The sequence below is a fragment of the Pinus tabuliformis genome, chromosome 9 (genome assembly GCF_031772625.1).
Source record: "Pinus tabuliformis cultivar Carrire ecotype Pingquan chromosome 9, CPIR1, whole genome shotgun sequence".
Classification (NCBI taxonomy): domain Eukaryota; kingdom Viridiplantae; phylum Streptophyta; class Pinopsida; order Pinales; family Pinaceae; genus Pinus; species Pinus tabuliformis.
Genome location: NC_142307.1, coordinates 997,717,117 through 997,734,504, shown reverse-complemented (window position 1 = coordinate 997,734,504; position 17,388 = coordinate 997,717,117).

Here is a 17,388-nt window from a genome sequence, read left to right as displayed (position 1 = left end):
AAGATGTTCTATATATGAACCCCTTCAAACTAGTTGTATTGCTATTGATTCTATGACTCATATAGGATGTGGTCAACGAGAATTAATTATTGGGGACAGACAGACCGGAAAAAAAAGAGTAGCTACAAATATTATTCTTAATCAAAAGAGTCAAAATGTAATATGTGTTTATGTAGAAATTGGTCAAAGAGATTCTTTTGTGGATCAGGTGGTTAATACATTCCGAGAACATGGCGCAATGGAGTGTACCATTGTGGCATCGGCAACTATGGATTCTCTTGCTACATTACAATATCTCTCCTCTTATACATGAGCAACTTTGGCTAAATAATTCATGTATGAGAAACAACACACATCAATAATTTATGATGATCTCTCAAAATGAGAACAAGATTATTGACAAATGTCTCTTCTATTAAGAAGACCACTTGGCTGAGACGCTTATCCAGGAGATTTTTTCTATTTGCATTCCCGTCTCTTGGAAAGAGCAACTAAATTAAGTTCCTAGTTAGGTGAGGGGAGTGTTACTGCTCTAACAATAGTTGAGACTCAAGTTGGAGATGTTTCATCTTATATTCCCACTAATGTAATTTCAATTACCATGTTGTGGTAAAACACAACCCCCCCTTTTTTTATTTTATGTACTCAAATAATGGGGACCCTTTCTATAAAGTTTTGGCTAAGAGACTTTTTGACTTTCATTTAAGTTTGCCTTACAATTTTATAATTTTTTTTTTGTCATATTTACGTTTTGATTGTTTCATTGAATTTTACATTTCACAAGCTTTCCATTGATACTTGTTTCGACTCATTTGGTCAACCAGGTTGTAAATGACACTCTTTTTAATTTTGATTGTTTTCTCGCTTGGACTAAAAATGTAAATCACTATATAATATTTCAATTTTCGTAGCTAATTAAGTCCAATAGTAATTCATTGTAAATATTGACTTTTAGTTAGCTTTTATTAATTTTTCATTTTTTTCACTAATAGTCCTACAAAATGACTCAACTAAATTGTACAATGGACGGAAACACGTTTCACAATCTTGGTAATTTACTCCAATTTATTATTTTAAAAGAAATTGCCAAGACCAGAATCTCAAAATTGTAAAATAGTTGAAGTCCAATTTGTAGGATTATTAATTCACGTGGACTCCACTTATCTTCATTTAATAAATATCCCCCGAGACCCAGATCACAAAAAACTTATAAAACAAAATCATATCCCGGAAAATTTCTCACAAAAACAATTTCTCGCAAAATCTTATCGCAAAAACTTAAACATTAGTATTTAACATTTCAAAACAAAGAAGTGCGATAAGCTGATGCGATAATTACAAAGTCTTTCACTTTGTTTGGAATTTGTTTTAAAACGATAAAAAAATTTCATGCAATGCAATCTAGTGATATCACATATCACAATTTTGTTAAGCTCCTTAATTTAAAACATCACTGGATTTTCGATTGGAAAAATGTGAGGGATTAACAATTTTTAATATAAATTTTTTATCGCCTCCTTATTACTCCCATATCTTCACCTCTCCTCATCCTACCTCACGCTCACCTCATCCTCCACTCACTTCCCTCCTCCATCATTCCTCTTCACGTGGATGGCATTAATGAATAATGGTTGATTTCAATGGTTTGTATATAAAATGTTTAAATTAATATTATATCTATATTATAATATTTATTATAATTATAATTATAATATTAATATAATATTATTACATTTTAATTAATTTCTATGAAATCATTTCCATCTTAATTAATTTCTGTAAATAATTAATTTAAATTATAATCACAATTAATTAACATTAATTAAAATTAATTATATATATTAGTTAAATAATAATTAAGTTAGAATTAATTATTAATTAATTAAAATCTATTTTAGGATTAAAATTTAATGAACAAATTATGATTTTTTGGCCCACGCAACAAAATTTTTCAAAATTCTGCCAGATTTGACACATCAACTTTGGAGACTCATAGAGCAAGTTTTACTTGGCCAAATGAGGCCCAGGACGGCTCATTGGAAAGATAAAATCATGGAGAACATTTCTAAGGAGGTTTCACTAACAGATTTGATCATTTATTGGGTCTAAAAATAGGCAAAATATCAAGCTCCGAATTTTTAAACAAAATCAATTTTCTGAGTTTTATTCTCTGCATTTTCATTTGCCCAAACCTCTTCTGAATGCAGATCCATTCATCAATGATATTCCTGGCCAATTAAAATCATTACGGGCATCAATAGAAAACTAAAATTTCATTTTCAATAATTTATTTAATTGAAATCAATTAGATTTGTTTTAATTCCAAATTTGACATTTTAATTTTGTTTTGATTTGTTTTTGCAGGAAAACAGTTGAAAAGATGAGGAGAACAAGATCTCAATCAATGAGAATGCTCCAATAATTGAAGAATGAAATTTTGAGAAAATGAAAATTGATTGAGAAAATCTCTTCTTCAACAAACTTTCTTGTTAAGAATTCCCTTGCAAATATTATAAATAATAGATTGCAAAATGTAATAAGCACTTCTCTCCTTTGCAATTCTAGAATTCTAAAATCACTTATGTAATAGGGATTTAGATTTGTAGGTGGGAGGAGAGGAACCTCAGATCTGGAGATTATTCAGGTTTTTATTTTACATTCTGAATTATGTATAATGAACAGAGTTTGCACTATTGTAGCTCCAGTTTTGAAAGCAGAAACCCAGGCATTGTAAAAGATTGTTGGAGACTGGAGCTAGAGAATGGATTCAATTAAATTGGTATTTCGAATACTATTATTTTAAATACTTGTTTCATTTTATGATGACAGGAATGTGTCAATTTATTTCCATATTTGTGCACTTTTGTCGATATGGGTAATTTGTCTCAATTTTATGTTATTATGTATCTCTACTCTTATGGATTAAATTTTGATTTCTGAGTAACTATTTATTCATAAATCTGTCTTATAAAACTAATTTATTGAATAGTGATATGTTGTGAACTTCTTCCGCATATTATTATTTAATTATTCAAGTTATTGATTAAATGATCAATATCATTTTGCGAACTTCTTCCTGAGTGTTGTTGATTGATTATTTCAGTTAAGAGGTCTCAATAGGATGTGTTTCAGTATTCATAATGTCAGTTAATTGAACTACTTTGTTAGCTTGATATTCATTATAAACTAGACATATTTAAGTCCCAATTATTTAAAATTATCTTGCTCTTAATTGGGTTAGATCTATATCTGCCTAATTGAGATAGGATTAAGATAGTTCCTTTTGCTTGCATCTTAGAATAAGTTTGCATTTAGATTAATTTCTACATTCTTTTAAGTCCTCTTCCTAAAGAAGAAAACTTTATTTGTTGCTTGGTTGAGCCCCAAATCATCTTAAGGATCAATTTCTTGCCCGATCAACAAGAGGGTTGATCTGATGTCTCTTCTCCATTGATGAATGAAAGTCATATTTTAAATCCATTGGAGATTGAGAGAAGGTAACTGGACCTAGTTGAACTAGTCAGAACCACCATTCCAAATGGAAAAGGAGTTGCTTTAAGGTCTGGACCGGGTGGTCATCCCCCATGCAGTTGCAATGAATTTCAAGGCTTTAACATTTTGGCGCTAGAAGGAGGGCTTGAAACTTCTTTTCTATTGGAGCCTTTTGAATTTTAACATTTTATTTAATCACAATGGCTCCTCTTAAGCTTCCAATTTGGAGTTGTATCCATGGACGTGCATCTTCCAATACTCCACCCGAAGTGGTAAGGCTCTTGTCTCAAATAAAGTTTAATGGTAAGAAAAATTCTTTTGCTTTTAATCATGTCTTTCAATTTATTCAAAATTTTTCTAATTCTACTTTTCAAGAAATTGATGAAGGTATTTTATGCAGAATTTTTACTCTTACATTCTTGGCAAAAGCCAGAAGCTGGTGTAAATCGCTTCCAGTTGCCTCTATTCATAGTTGGGATCAATTTGTTACAATTTTCATTTGTAAATTTGATAGCTATGATTATGAACAACTATGTGATGAAATTGAATATCTACGAAGATTTAAAAATGAGTTTGTTATTGATTTTAATATTCGATTTCGTTTGAATTGTTTTAAATTTAAAGTCAAAGATAAATCTCTGGAAGAATAATCATTAAATTGGTTTGAACATATTTGTTCTCTTCCTCCCATTCATAATCCATATGAAATTAGTTCAAGCTTTGTTCCATCCCCTTCCAACATAAATGAGAATTCCAATATGGATGTGCAAATAAATTATGATGAAGTGGTCTCACAAAGCTTGGAAAATATTTCTATCCAAATGCAAGAAGACAACAACAACAATTTTGGAGAAAGAATTGCCTTGAAATCTGAAAATTACTCTGCATTGAATTCATAAAATCAGTTCGCAAATCAACAAGTACAAGCAGTAATCAAAGTAACCAATAACACACAAACTGCTATTCAAATTTCTGAATTCTTTTATGATTAGAAAATGCCAAATTCAAAGCAGCAAAGCAACCTTCTTCAAGAAAGCATGAATACACAAAAGAATGATCTAAAATCTGAAATTTATAATGAACAAAATGCACAAGAGTTCTCAAACAGAGAAACTTTTAAGTTCATTATTTCTAATTGTCAATTTTCCCTTTATCTTAATATTTTTACTGATGGTAATTTTTCCCATCTTGGTATTAATGATATTTTAGAAAATACAGAGGTTGATCTAAATGAAATTCCAATTAGTTTTTATCAAGATAGAGAAACAATAATTGATCATTATTTTGGAAAAAATAAACATGTACTTTATATTCCTTCTTGTTTTGATACATTTGATGAGATCGAAGGGAATTCTAATAAATAACATGATGTCATTTATGATAATTACTCTCACAATGAGGATTTTGATTTGTATTCTTCTCAAGTCAATCCTCTTGAGAAAATTCAAAACACATATGAGGATGAAGAATGCTTTAATTCAGAAATTATTCCAACTAATCCTCATTCTCAAGAAGCAAATTATCTTCATGATTTCGTCATCTAAGAAATCATTCCAATTTATGATTCATAGCATGATAAAGCTCTCATTCTTATTCATGCTCATAATTTTCTTTCTAGTTCACAAGTTGGAATTTGCAATCATTCAAATTCCATTATTCTGGCCAATCCTTGTGAAAAAGAAATTATTTCAAAACAATCCCAATTGTGGTGTAACATTAGTTGTACCAATAGTGATTTTATTTTATTTTTGTTTCCTCACTTATTTAGTTTAAAATCAGATTGAACTTCTGATTTTATTTTTCAAAATTTTGATACTTTATGCTGGCATATTGAACATTGCACTATCAAACACTCAATTTATGCATTTAGCTATTGGGAAATTGAAGTTTCATATTATAATCATGAACATCAAAACCTATCAACATTTCAATTTCAATCAATGCTAGTTTTTTTATCAAAAGATTCTATCTTCTCAAAGACAGTATCAACAAGAGAGTGTATTTTTACAATCTGACCAACAATCTAATTCAATTAATAACCTTCCATTGTATCTAACAGATTTCCATCCATTTTTCATTAACTCATTTGAAAAATATTTGGAACATTTTCCTTCATGGAAGATTGTTAATAATTTAATACTTACACATAACACTAACAACTTTTTTCAGGCCTGTGAATCTAAGAGCTCATATCCACAATCTAGCCTATTATCTTCTCCTTTTAATCTCTTCCAATCATTAATGGAAATCCACTCAGATTTCTATGATCTAATTGAAATCCAGTTGGAAAGGGCATTTCAAAAGAAGGATATGTTAAATAAGTTGCTAACAATAACTGTACATTCTGCTTTCATATTTAGCTTTCTTACTTTAATTAGATTTGTATTTCTATTACTAATGTTTGAACTGTACATATATTCATGAATTAAAATGAGAGAGTGGTTACATTGGAAATATGACTTAGTCATTTTCATGTATATAGTTAGGATAGGAGTAGAATTAATGTAGTTAGTTTGCTTATATAGTTAATTTGTTTTTAACAATTCTGTAGATAAAAATAAAGCAAGCAATAAACCCTTCTCATATCATATACATGTTCAGAGAAATATTTTCCTCTCATCGGAAACTTTTTGATTTTTGCTTCCCATCTTTAAATCAAAAATTTCTTGCAGCAATACCTCTACCCATGACTACATCTCTGCCTATTTTGAATAATGTCTTGACTAAATTTAATTGAGAATGAACTTGGCACACATCACCTCAAAGCAACTTTTCTCTATTTTGACATTTCCTTCTAATATTTTTTTCTTAGATTGTTATGTTGAAAATTTTGATGATGCAAAAGCTTCCTGATATCCCGTAAAATATATGATTGTCTAAGCTCGCAAGCTTAATTCCAGTTCAATTATTATTAATTAGTCTTACTTTTTGCTGTAAATACATGAAGTTCATGTTATCTTCCTCGGAATTTGTTAAAATGACCTTAAGGGTGTCCATTTTGCTGTGTGCACACATTTGAATCTGTGTTGATATTATTTCATAATCAGTGACTTTATCATATTATGATATTTAGTTTATTATTTGATACTGTAATATGCACCATATTTATTTACTAAATACATTATTGAACAACCACCTTAACAATACAAACTTCGGTTAAGTTAATTCGGAATGAACAAAGGTAATAATTACTGTTGCAATTCAAAGGGGAGCATATTTTCATTTACATTTCTGGTGAATTCTATGAATTTCAGATTTCCTAAACACGAATAACTGATTTCCTTTAAGTTGATTGCACACTCTAATTTAGAATAAACAATGAGATGATTTTGAACAAAATCCGAATTTTGAGAAATCCATGGAAAAAATTGAAGATTCATGAGATAGAATTTACAGACAATTTCTTCTAGGTACGCATTCATCAGTTCATTTTCATCTATCGTTGCTTTTTCCTTTTCCTTAGTATATTTCTTTTTTTTGTTCTGTTTCATTTGCAGGTTTTCATTCATTTTCGAAACTTGAAGTAAGTAGAAAACCCATTTCAAATCTGCAAAAGGTTCAGGGAAATTTTATTTGTTGGTCACTAGAATGTGAGCATTCTTTAATTTTGCTTTCATTCAATAAAAAACCAAATAGGCCTTTAAATCATTATGGCAAAATTCATATCGGAATATTTCAACTTGACTTTCATATCACTGATACTATGATGAATATACATTTGTGATATTCCCTTCCTGCTCATCTTCGTCAATTCTTTCCTTTCAATATTACATCATCCATATCACAACTATTTGTATCACAATATTCCATCGGAAGTGACTCTTAGTGTTTATTGATAAAAATTTGCTGATACAAGACCTTTGATGTTCTTTTACACTCATTCTCTTGCAAAATTCCACAATTATCATATCGTATATCACATTTCGCTTATCTGATAGTTGACTTTGCCAATATTTCTATGTTCACAAAATTTCAAACCCGATATAAAATTTAAATCAAGGTTATTAACAATATCGCGTCCATTCAATCACAATAATGATAGGGGCATAGGTTTAAATGTCTCGATGTTCTAGATCCAATACGATATCAAATTCACATAATAAAATTATTGGGTCCGTTCTTCATCGCACATAGCCGTATCAACAATGTTATATCATGTACTTAAATTTGTCGATCGTCGATTTCTTTTGAGATCCAAAGCCAGTCCCACCAATTTGCCACGTCATCCATCACATCCTCGCAGTTGCAGAATAATATCGGCATTTCCAACATGACTATTTCCTAATATCCAATATGCTGATATTGCAATCACTTCATCGTAATTTTTATTATATATGCTCATATCACAATTTTGAGTCTGTGATGTGCGATGTGCGATGTGACTATTCCCCGATATAACGAATATTCGATATTGCCATCGCCCTATCACATCGAAAAACTCAAATGAAGCCTTATCTTAAGATTTTCTGATGTGATAGAATCTAATACATGCCCCTTTGCCGTTAACATTTAATTGTGTCAAGCCAGGGAGTAACTGGACCTCAAGGCAAAAATGATTAGTGTTTATTCCTTCAGGTAGGTCTTCATTAAATACATGAGGGAGAGACTGTTTAGTTCATCTCTCGATGACTGTTCATATTACTTATTTATCTATTTACATTATATTCACCCAATCATGAGGATTAAGTGTCAACATTCCCCCCCCTTAATCTGAAGGGATGTTGGTGAGTCGAAGCATCATTCTGAATCATTCAAGCTTCTCTCTTCCAAGCGCTTTGGTAAAGATGTATGCAATTTGCTCATTTGTGGAACAATGACGGAGATGGATTGTTTTGGCCTCAACATGATGTCGAATAAGATGATATTTAGTATTGATGTGCTTCGTTTGATCATGGAACTTTGGGTTCTTGGCCAAATTTATTGCAGAGGTATTGTCAATCATGAGTGGAGTTGATTGTACTTGTTTTACCTGCAAATCTTCAAAAATTTTCCTGAGCCACACAATTTCTTTTGTTGCTTCAGCCACGTATTCTGCTTCTGTTGTGGAATCTGCTGGAACTGATTGTTTGTGTGATCTCCAGGAGACAACTCCTAATCCAAGACTCATAGCATATCCTGAAGTAGATACCCCAGTTTCTTTGTCTCCATCGAAGTCTGAATTAGAGTATCCAATCAAGCTAAAGTCATCCACCTGTGTATACTTGATTCCAAAGTCTTGAGTTCCATTCAAGTACCTTAGAACTCTTTTTGCAGCAGACCAATGTCCCTCATAAGGATTTTGCATAAACCTGGAGAGGATTCCAACAACAAATGAAATGTCTGGTCTGGTAGTAGTTAGGTAGTTGAGACTTCCTACAAGCTGTCTATACTTTGTTGCATCCTAAAATTCTTTTCCTTCAATAGATGTGAGCTTTAAGTTTTGTTCCATTGGAGTAGTAAGAGGATTGCATTCTGTCATGCCAAACCTGTTCAACAGATCTCCAATGTATTTCTTTTGAGAAAGAAATATGGACTTCGGATGTTGGGTTACTTCAATGCCACGATAGTAATGAACATAGCCCAAATCAATCATTTCAAAACTTTTCCCCAATTCCTTCTTTATGGATGCAATGTAGCTTTCATTGTTTCTTGTCATCAAAAGATCATCTACATATACCACAAGATATAAAACTATTTTGCCAACTTTCTTGACAAATAAAGTTGCATCATCAAGATCATAATGTTTGAAATTGAGTTTCAGAAGATGCTCAGTTAGTTTTTCATACCAGGCTTGCGGTGCTTGTTTGAAGCCATACAAGGACTTCACAAGTTTGCATATTTTATGTTCATGTCCTTTCACAGCAAATCCTTCAGGTTGAGACATAAAAACATTCTCTTTTAGATCTCCATTTAAGAAAGCAGTTTTTACATCCATTTGATGGACTTTCCAACCGTTTTGAGCTGCTAGTGCAAAGAGTGTTTGGATGGTATCCCATTTTGCTGTGGGGGAAAAAGTATCCTCATAATCGACCCCTTCCTTCTGTGAAAAACCTTTTGCCACAAGCCTATCTTTGTGCTTGTCAAGTGAGCCATCAGCTTTATACTTGTTCTTATAGACCCACTTGCAGCCAATTGGTTTGATTCCTAATGGAGGATCAACCAGCTTCCAAGTGTCGTTCTTTATGAGGGCATCATACTCCTTTTGCATTGCTTCTTTCCATTTATCATGAGAAGCAACTTTTTTGAAGGAAGTTGGTTCAAAATCTGTAGACAAGTTCAATTCACAATCATAAGAAACATCCATATCAACAGGTGAATTAGAGTCATCCACATCACCTCCATTTTGCCGGTTTGAATTTCTAGTTCCTGTCTTTCCAGCCTCATTAGGATGAACACTTTCAAGTGTCTTTGTCAGCCACTTTGGGGCACCTTTCTCAGATGGTCCAGGCTGCTCCGTTGATTGAGTTGGGACTCAATCAAGATTGAGTCTCCCAATTCTATCAATCACATCACCTAAAGCATCATCTGTTGTTGGAATTTCATGCGGGGGAGAGTGTTCTTCAGTAGAAGATTCCACATGTTGATCTAGTATAGGAATCCCCCCTTCAAGATGTGGATTCTGATTATCAAATTCTTGAAATTATTTTTCTTTTATGAATCTATCCAAGTGATCAAGTTGTCGCTCAACAACATTGTCAGTTTTGGATGTTTCAAGAAAAATTACATCTCTAGATACAACAAACTTTTTATTTACTTCATCATAGAGACGGTATGCTTTGGAGGTGTTTGAATACCCCAGGAAGATACACTTACAACTTCTACCACCAAGTTTGTTTCTATGTTCCTTTGGTATTAAGGCATAATAGGTGGAACCAAAGACCTTGAGATGTTTTACCGAAGGAACATGTCCATACCACATTTCATAAGGAGTCTTGTTTCTAATAGCATTAGATGGACATCTATTCTTTATATATGCAGCACATAGAATAGCATCAGCCCAAAACATTATCTTTACATTTTTGAAGAAGAGCATGGGTCGTACCATATTTAAGATTGTCCTATTCATTCTTTCAGCTACACCATTCTGTTGGGGATTATAAGGTACAATTGTTTGATGTTTGATCCCATGTTGGAGAAGATAGTTTTCAAATTCATTTGATGTGTATTCTTTTCCATTATCAGTGTGAATAGACCCAATATGAGATTTTGCATCATTTTCAATCCATTTATGAAAATTCTTGAATGTTTGAAAAGCATCAGATTTTTTCTTCAATAAATAAACCCAACACATTATGGTGTAGTCATCAATAAATGTCATCATATATTTATTTCCATTTGTAGAAGGAACAGGCATTGGACCACATAAATCTGAATGAATGAGTTCAAGTTTTCTATGTGCTCTTGAATGTGAATCATGAAAGGACTGTTTGCTATGCTTTCCTAGCATGCAAGCATCACATTGCTTAAGTTTCCTAGGAATTGTAGGCAAACCAACAACACCATTTTTTTTCAACAAGCGGAGACTGTCATAGTTTAAATAACGAAATCTAGCATGCCATAATAAACTTGATGGAAGTGTACCTTCTTCATGATGAGAATTGTATGAGAAATGTTGTGCACGAGCAAAGGTTCCTTGTAGCTTGAGAAGCCTTTCTTCTTCTATTCCCCTCATGACAAGTGAGTGGTCAGATGCTTTTCTTACCTCAAGCTTGCCATCAAACACATGAATGGAGTGACCTTGCTGGCGGATGTGGACCAAGGACAACAAGTTTCTCTTGACCTATGGGAGATATAGAACATGATGTAGAAGAAAGTCTGGAAGACCAGGCAGTTTAAGCCTGATTGTGCCAAGCCTTGATGGCTTGATTTTTGATTGGTATGCAAAGTATATTGCTCCATCAACATTGTCAGTAAATTCTTCAAAAAAGTCTTTTCTATGAGTCATGTGGAAGGTTGCTCCTGAATCAAGCAACCAATCATTTTTCCAAGAAGCAAGTGAAGCATTAAATAAATCTTCATTTACTCCAATATTACATTGTGCCACAACATAGTGAGCTGATTTAGGTGCTTTACCTTTGTCTGTATCATCAGTTTAACCTTTCTGTTGGTTTCTTTTCTACTCAATTTTGTCCCATGGTAGCTTGCACGTAGAGGCATCATGTGATCCATTTCTTTTGCTGTAGATGCAGTGCAAATCTGCCTTTTCTCCTTGAGAATGTCTGCCTCCCCTGCCTCTGAAATATCTTCCTCTTCCTCTTCGACCACCTCTTCCTCTTGAAGAATCTTGAGTAGGATGCTTTTCTTTGTGAGTAAGGCACACAACCTCTTCAAAAGATTCAGGGGTTGTCTTATTTCCAAAAGCTTTCTCTCTTTCAACAAACGTTTTCACAAGAGAGTCAAAGGTGATATCTTTGAGATTTCCATTTTCTTGCAATGACTCAAGATAATTGGAGTAAGTAGGATAAAGTGCCTTGAGAAAAGCGATAAGAGGAATATCCAATTCAACCTTAGTGGATTTGATATCATGCATTATAGACTTTACTTCAAATGCAAGAGCAAGAGGATCATTATTTTGCAGTTCAAGAGTGAAGAGTTTAATCATGAGTTAAACAACTTCAAGTGTAGAATGTGAGTCATACAGTTCTTTCAGATTTTGTAAGGCTTCAAAGGAAGTTGAAAATGACGAAATATGGCGACTCACCTCTTCATTTACAGATGCTGCGGTTAAAGCATAAGCTTTGTTGTTCTTGTTTTCCCAAATGACGAGCTCTTTGTCTGAGGTAGGCTGTACTGGTTCATTGTCTCCGTCTCCGACACACACTCCTTTCCACAACTCATTGAAAATGAGGGTGTGTTTTATCATCCAGGACCATTCAGGATAGTTCTCCTTGCTAGTGAGAACTATTCCCACCATGGATATGATTGAATGCATTCTGTAAAAAAAATTACTTCTGCTGATAGAAAAATATATATATGCTATACCTTCCACTTCTCAAATATATATGCTATACCTTCCATATACCCATATATTTATTTATTTATTTATTATTATTATTATTATTTTTTATACCATATAACACATCGCCATAAAAAACTTAATGAATTTCATGTCACGTTCACTTTTATTCCCATTCGAAATAATATATTATCACTCCATATAATATATTATTATTCTTATTACGCATTAATCACAGCCTTCACACATGAACATATGTTTTCATGCAAAAAATGTATCGTACCAAACTTCTGCTTAGGCTTATTCAATATAGGTGCGTTGCCGACTGAGCATGTAACAAAAACAATATGGAGCGCTTATGGAATATGGGGAGGTGAGGTGGAAGCGAATTGAAATGAAGCGGCGGTGAATGCAGCTTTTCTTTCACACTGCAGAAAGTCGCTCGCTAGAAAAACGAAGTCCTGGATATGCACAAAATCCAAACTCTCTTCCAACCAGTCGCTCCAGACAAATTAAATCCACGCACGCACAATTCTCTAGCAAACCCTAAAAAATGAAAAACACCTCAACTACGCCCTATTTTTATTTAAACATACAAACAATGCAGCATGGAGTTAAAACTATCAACACACCGAACAACGATACCATTTACACCCCATTTACACGTAGACCATGACCAACACAACCACTACACAGTGCAATGAAGTTCACGGTCAAACGCAGAGCAGTGATCCAACATTCCATTCAACGCAGGGTACAAGACAGCATACCATTTACACGCAATCCTCCGAGCACATAGCTTCTGGTGTTGCAGCAAAGGAACGTTGCAGCAGAGGAAGTGTTGCAGTAGAGGAAGCGTTTCAGCAGAGGAAGCATTGCAGCAGAGGAAGCGTGGCAACAGTGTTGGAGCAGCGACAAAGGTAAAAAACGTGGATTGAAATTTAAGAATGGCAAAGAAACTTGTGATGTGAAACATTCGCTAAGGCATTATGTTGTATAAATTATTTTAAGGCAATCTTGGGTAATCACTATGGTATTAAAGCAATTGATAGGAAATTTGCAACAAGGTTAGATCATTTCGATTTCTCTTATATTTCAGTTTTAGACATACCACTCCATATTTCATATGAAATTTAAGACCTTCCCATCTATACATATAAATTCCATTATCTTGGATTTGGTCTTAATTATGGACAATTTATGGAAATGGAGTTGACATGAAACTTATAATATTATGAAAACATTCATCGTTGCACGTCATTAAGACACATAATTTTGTTCTCCTTTCTGATGGATTTTTTTTACTTTCAATTCCCTGAACACAAAGCACTATCTCCCTATAGTTTACTGCTTGCTTTGGTTTAAATAAAACAAATAATGATTTTAGGTTATAATATTATGGTTAGTTCAACTTCTTCATGCTTTTGATTTTAATTAAAAGAAGAAGTTAGCTAGCATTGGAGAAGATGATACCTCATAGGTAATATTAAATGTAGTTCTCCAATGGTAAGTTTTATATACAAACTTTCATTTATTTTCATTACTTTACTTTAGTTTCATTTTTGTTTTTAAATTCTCCTGATATAAAAATCTGTTTTGTAGCCCTTCATAAATCTTTCAATCCTCCACCATATTACATTTTGAAACCCTATACTCTTTTCCTGGTTTTCTTTCAAGAAGCATCGATAATCTTCGTTGAAATAGCTACACTAGGAAGTTTCTGAACCTTTAGTTTGTTTCTTTAAGCATTCCTTTTATTAGAGAATGATCCAGATGATATTTTGAAATAAAAAGATTGACATAGACATAAATTTTTCATTGCGACTGAATTTTATCATCACTGTTATTTGAAGCCTAAAACGCTCATAACCCTCCAAGGTAAAATTTATCTGAATCTCGACATAAGAAGGAATGGTTACATGATTATTTTCTTTTACTTCATTTTGTTGAGACATTGGTATAAACATCCTTATTGGAGTTTATATTTTAAAAACTTGGATTTTCCTTTCCGCTTTTACCTTTTTTATTTTTATTTTTATTTGTTGATTTCTTTTATCAATTCAGATTAGGAATTCTTTTCCTTTTACTTTTCAATTTTGATTTTGGTGACTCTACCATAATTTATACGAAAGGTCTTTTTATTACCTAGCAATGGTCGGCATAAACAGAAAAAGAATGTTAATAATCTATTATTGGATTTTTCTTAATCTCTTAATAAAGTTTGTTTTTCTTATTATAAAGGTAGACATACTTAGGGAAGAGATTAAAAAACAAGAGAAGTTGGTAGCTTATCATAAAATCTGAGAATTTTTTTTTTTTTATTATTATCAAAATTGTAATTATTTTGAAATTTCAATATTTTATTAAGATCTTTCAAAATTATATTATCAGTCAAAAAAAGTTATTTTAACCAAGTAAAGACACTTTACAACGAAGCACCCTTAACTCTGAAATTGTCATTCTTAACTCTTAAGGGGTCAATAATTCTCCCTATCAAAAAAGTCTTGTTTTCTAGAGTGTAATCCAAAAATATATTTAAACTTAAAAGATAAGAGGTCTCATCATGAGCTTGCTGTTGGCATTATGGCTAAAGTGTTGTCCTTGATGGCAACCCATTCAGGTGATAGATCACAGTACTTCAAGTCAACATCAGAGATTGATGATCAGCTATCAAATATTGAAGAAAATAAGGGGTACGCAGGTACACCTTACATAAGGTGCGTACACGCAGGTCACTGTTACATAAAGTGCGTACATACCCGCAGTTATCCCGTTCAGGAGGTGCGTACCCCCAGTGCACACATTTCAAGGCAAAGAAATTCACATGTGGGGTTTTCTTATGTTTTACTCTTGGTATTTAGCCGACGGTATTGTGTTATTATGGTGTCGGCCGGTGGTATTGATCCATGATTTAAGGAAGAGCTTTCCTATATAAAGCAAAGGAGATCATTTGGCTTGAGTATGTTTTGTGTTGAATATCTTATGAGGGCTAGATCTGAAATGTTATGATCTCTTGGGAGTATTGTCTAGATCTAAATAAGGCGAATCTACTGATGGATTGAGATCTCTTCGGCGCATGTTCAGATCTGTAGATCTGACTATCTGGGTTATTTCTGAAGTCTTGAAATCATCTATGCCCGAAGGTACGCAGGTACAGTGAAAGAAAAGTGCGTACATACGCAGGAACGAAGCGTTTCAGGTGCGCCGGTACGCAGGCACAGAAGGGTTTCAAGTGCGCCGGTACGCAGGCACAGAAGGGTTTCAGGTGCGCCGGTACGCAGGCACAAAAGGGTTTCAGGTGCGCCGGTACGCAGGCACAAAAGGGTTTCAGGTGCGCTGGTACGCAGGCACAGAAGGGTTGCAGGTGCGGAGGTCCGCAGGCAGTTCAATAGACTCAGAGCGAGGTACGCAGGTGAGCAGTTGACTACAGTGCGTACGTAAGCAGGCGAGCAGTTGAGCAGGGTGCGTACATAAGCAGGCGAGCAGTTGAGCAGGGTGCGTACGTAAGCAGGCGAGCAGTTGAGTAGGGTGCTTACTGTAAGCAGGCAATACATGGGTGAAGCTGCTTACTTCTCTTAAAATCTTTGTTTATCATTGCTGTGTTCTGGGTTTGGTCCTATTATTGTTGATATGGTTACTACAGTTGATTGGGTGATTCTCTTGTACTTGATGATCATTTGATGCTTATGGATCCAGTTTGAAAATTTATGAAAAGTGGTCCTTGTAAGAAAAGAAGTAGGGGGTTGTAGCTCCCTTCCAGGAGAGACTGGAAAACGAGAGAGAGTTGTAGCTCTCTGCAGGTTGCAGCCTGCGTACTGGTAAAGGACTGCACCAGTACAAAACCATTGTAAAAGGAGTTTCTAATTTGAAAGAAGATAGAGACATATTGCAGCAGGTGGTTTTCACCCACATTGGGTTTCCACCTTACATCTTGTGTTCTTTGGTGTGACTATCTGTTTTCTTTGTTCATGCTCATTATTTTATGGTACTGACATGCAAAACTAATTCAAAGAACAAATAAGGAAGATTTATTAAAAGAATTAGATAATACTGATTCACCCCCCCTCTCAGTATTATTTCCATCAATTGGTATCAGAGCAGGTCCTTCAGAGAAGCTTGATCGCTTGAAGGTAGATCGTTCATTATGAGCAACTACGAGAGAGAAGCATCAATCAGGCCACCGGTTTTTGATGGGACAAACTTCAATTATTGGAAGGTACGAGTTACTGCCTATCTTCAATCTCTTGGTACAGAATTTTGGGACATCGTAGAGACAGGCTACGCTTTTCCTTCAGCTACTCCTACAGATGCAGCCGAGAAAAAGAAGTATGAAACAAATGCGAAAGCAGTCAGTACTCTATTAGGATGTATATCTCAATCAGAACCCATGAAGGTAATGCACTATAAATCCGCAAAAGAAATATGGGACAAAATTGTCACGAGCTATGAAGGAGATGAACAGGTAAAGCGTGCTAAACTTCAAACTCTCAGAATTCAGTATGAGACTCTCAAAATGTATAATGATGAAAGTGTGGCTAACTATTTTCTTCGGGTAGATGAGGTTGTTAATTGTATGAAAAATTTGGGTGAAGAAATAAAAGAGGCTATTGTGGTTGAAAAGGTTCTAAGATCATTGTCCCCCAAGTTTGAATCTAAAGTATCTGCAATAGAAGAAAAGGAAAATCTACGAATTCTTACTATGTCTTAGCTACATGGAATTCTAACTACTTATGAAATGAGAAAGGGAGGTCCATCAGACAGAAGAAAAGACTCCATCCAGATATGTCCAGAAGAATCATCCAAAATCTCAGATTATGGGGCAGAAAGAAGCAAGTGTACAAACAAGAAGAACAGTTGCAGAAGCTTCAAGCTATTTGGCATTACTCTCCTCTACTGAACCACAAAATGTGAAAGAGGCATGCAAAGATGAATGTTGGGTGAAAGCAATGGATGAAGAACTT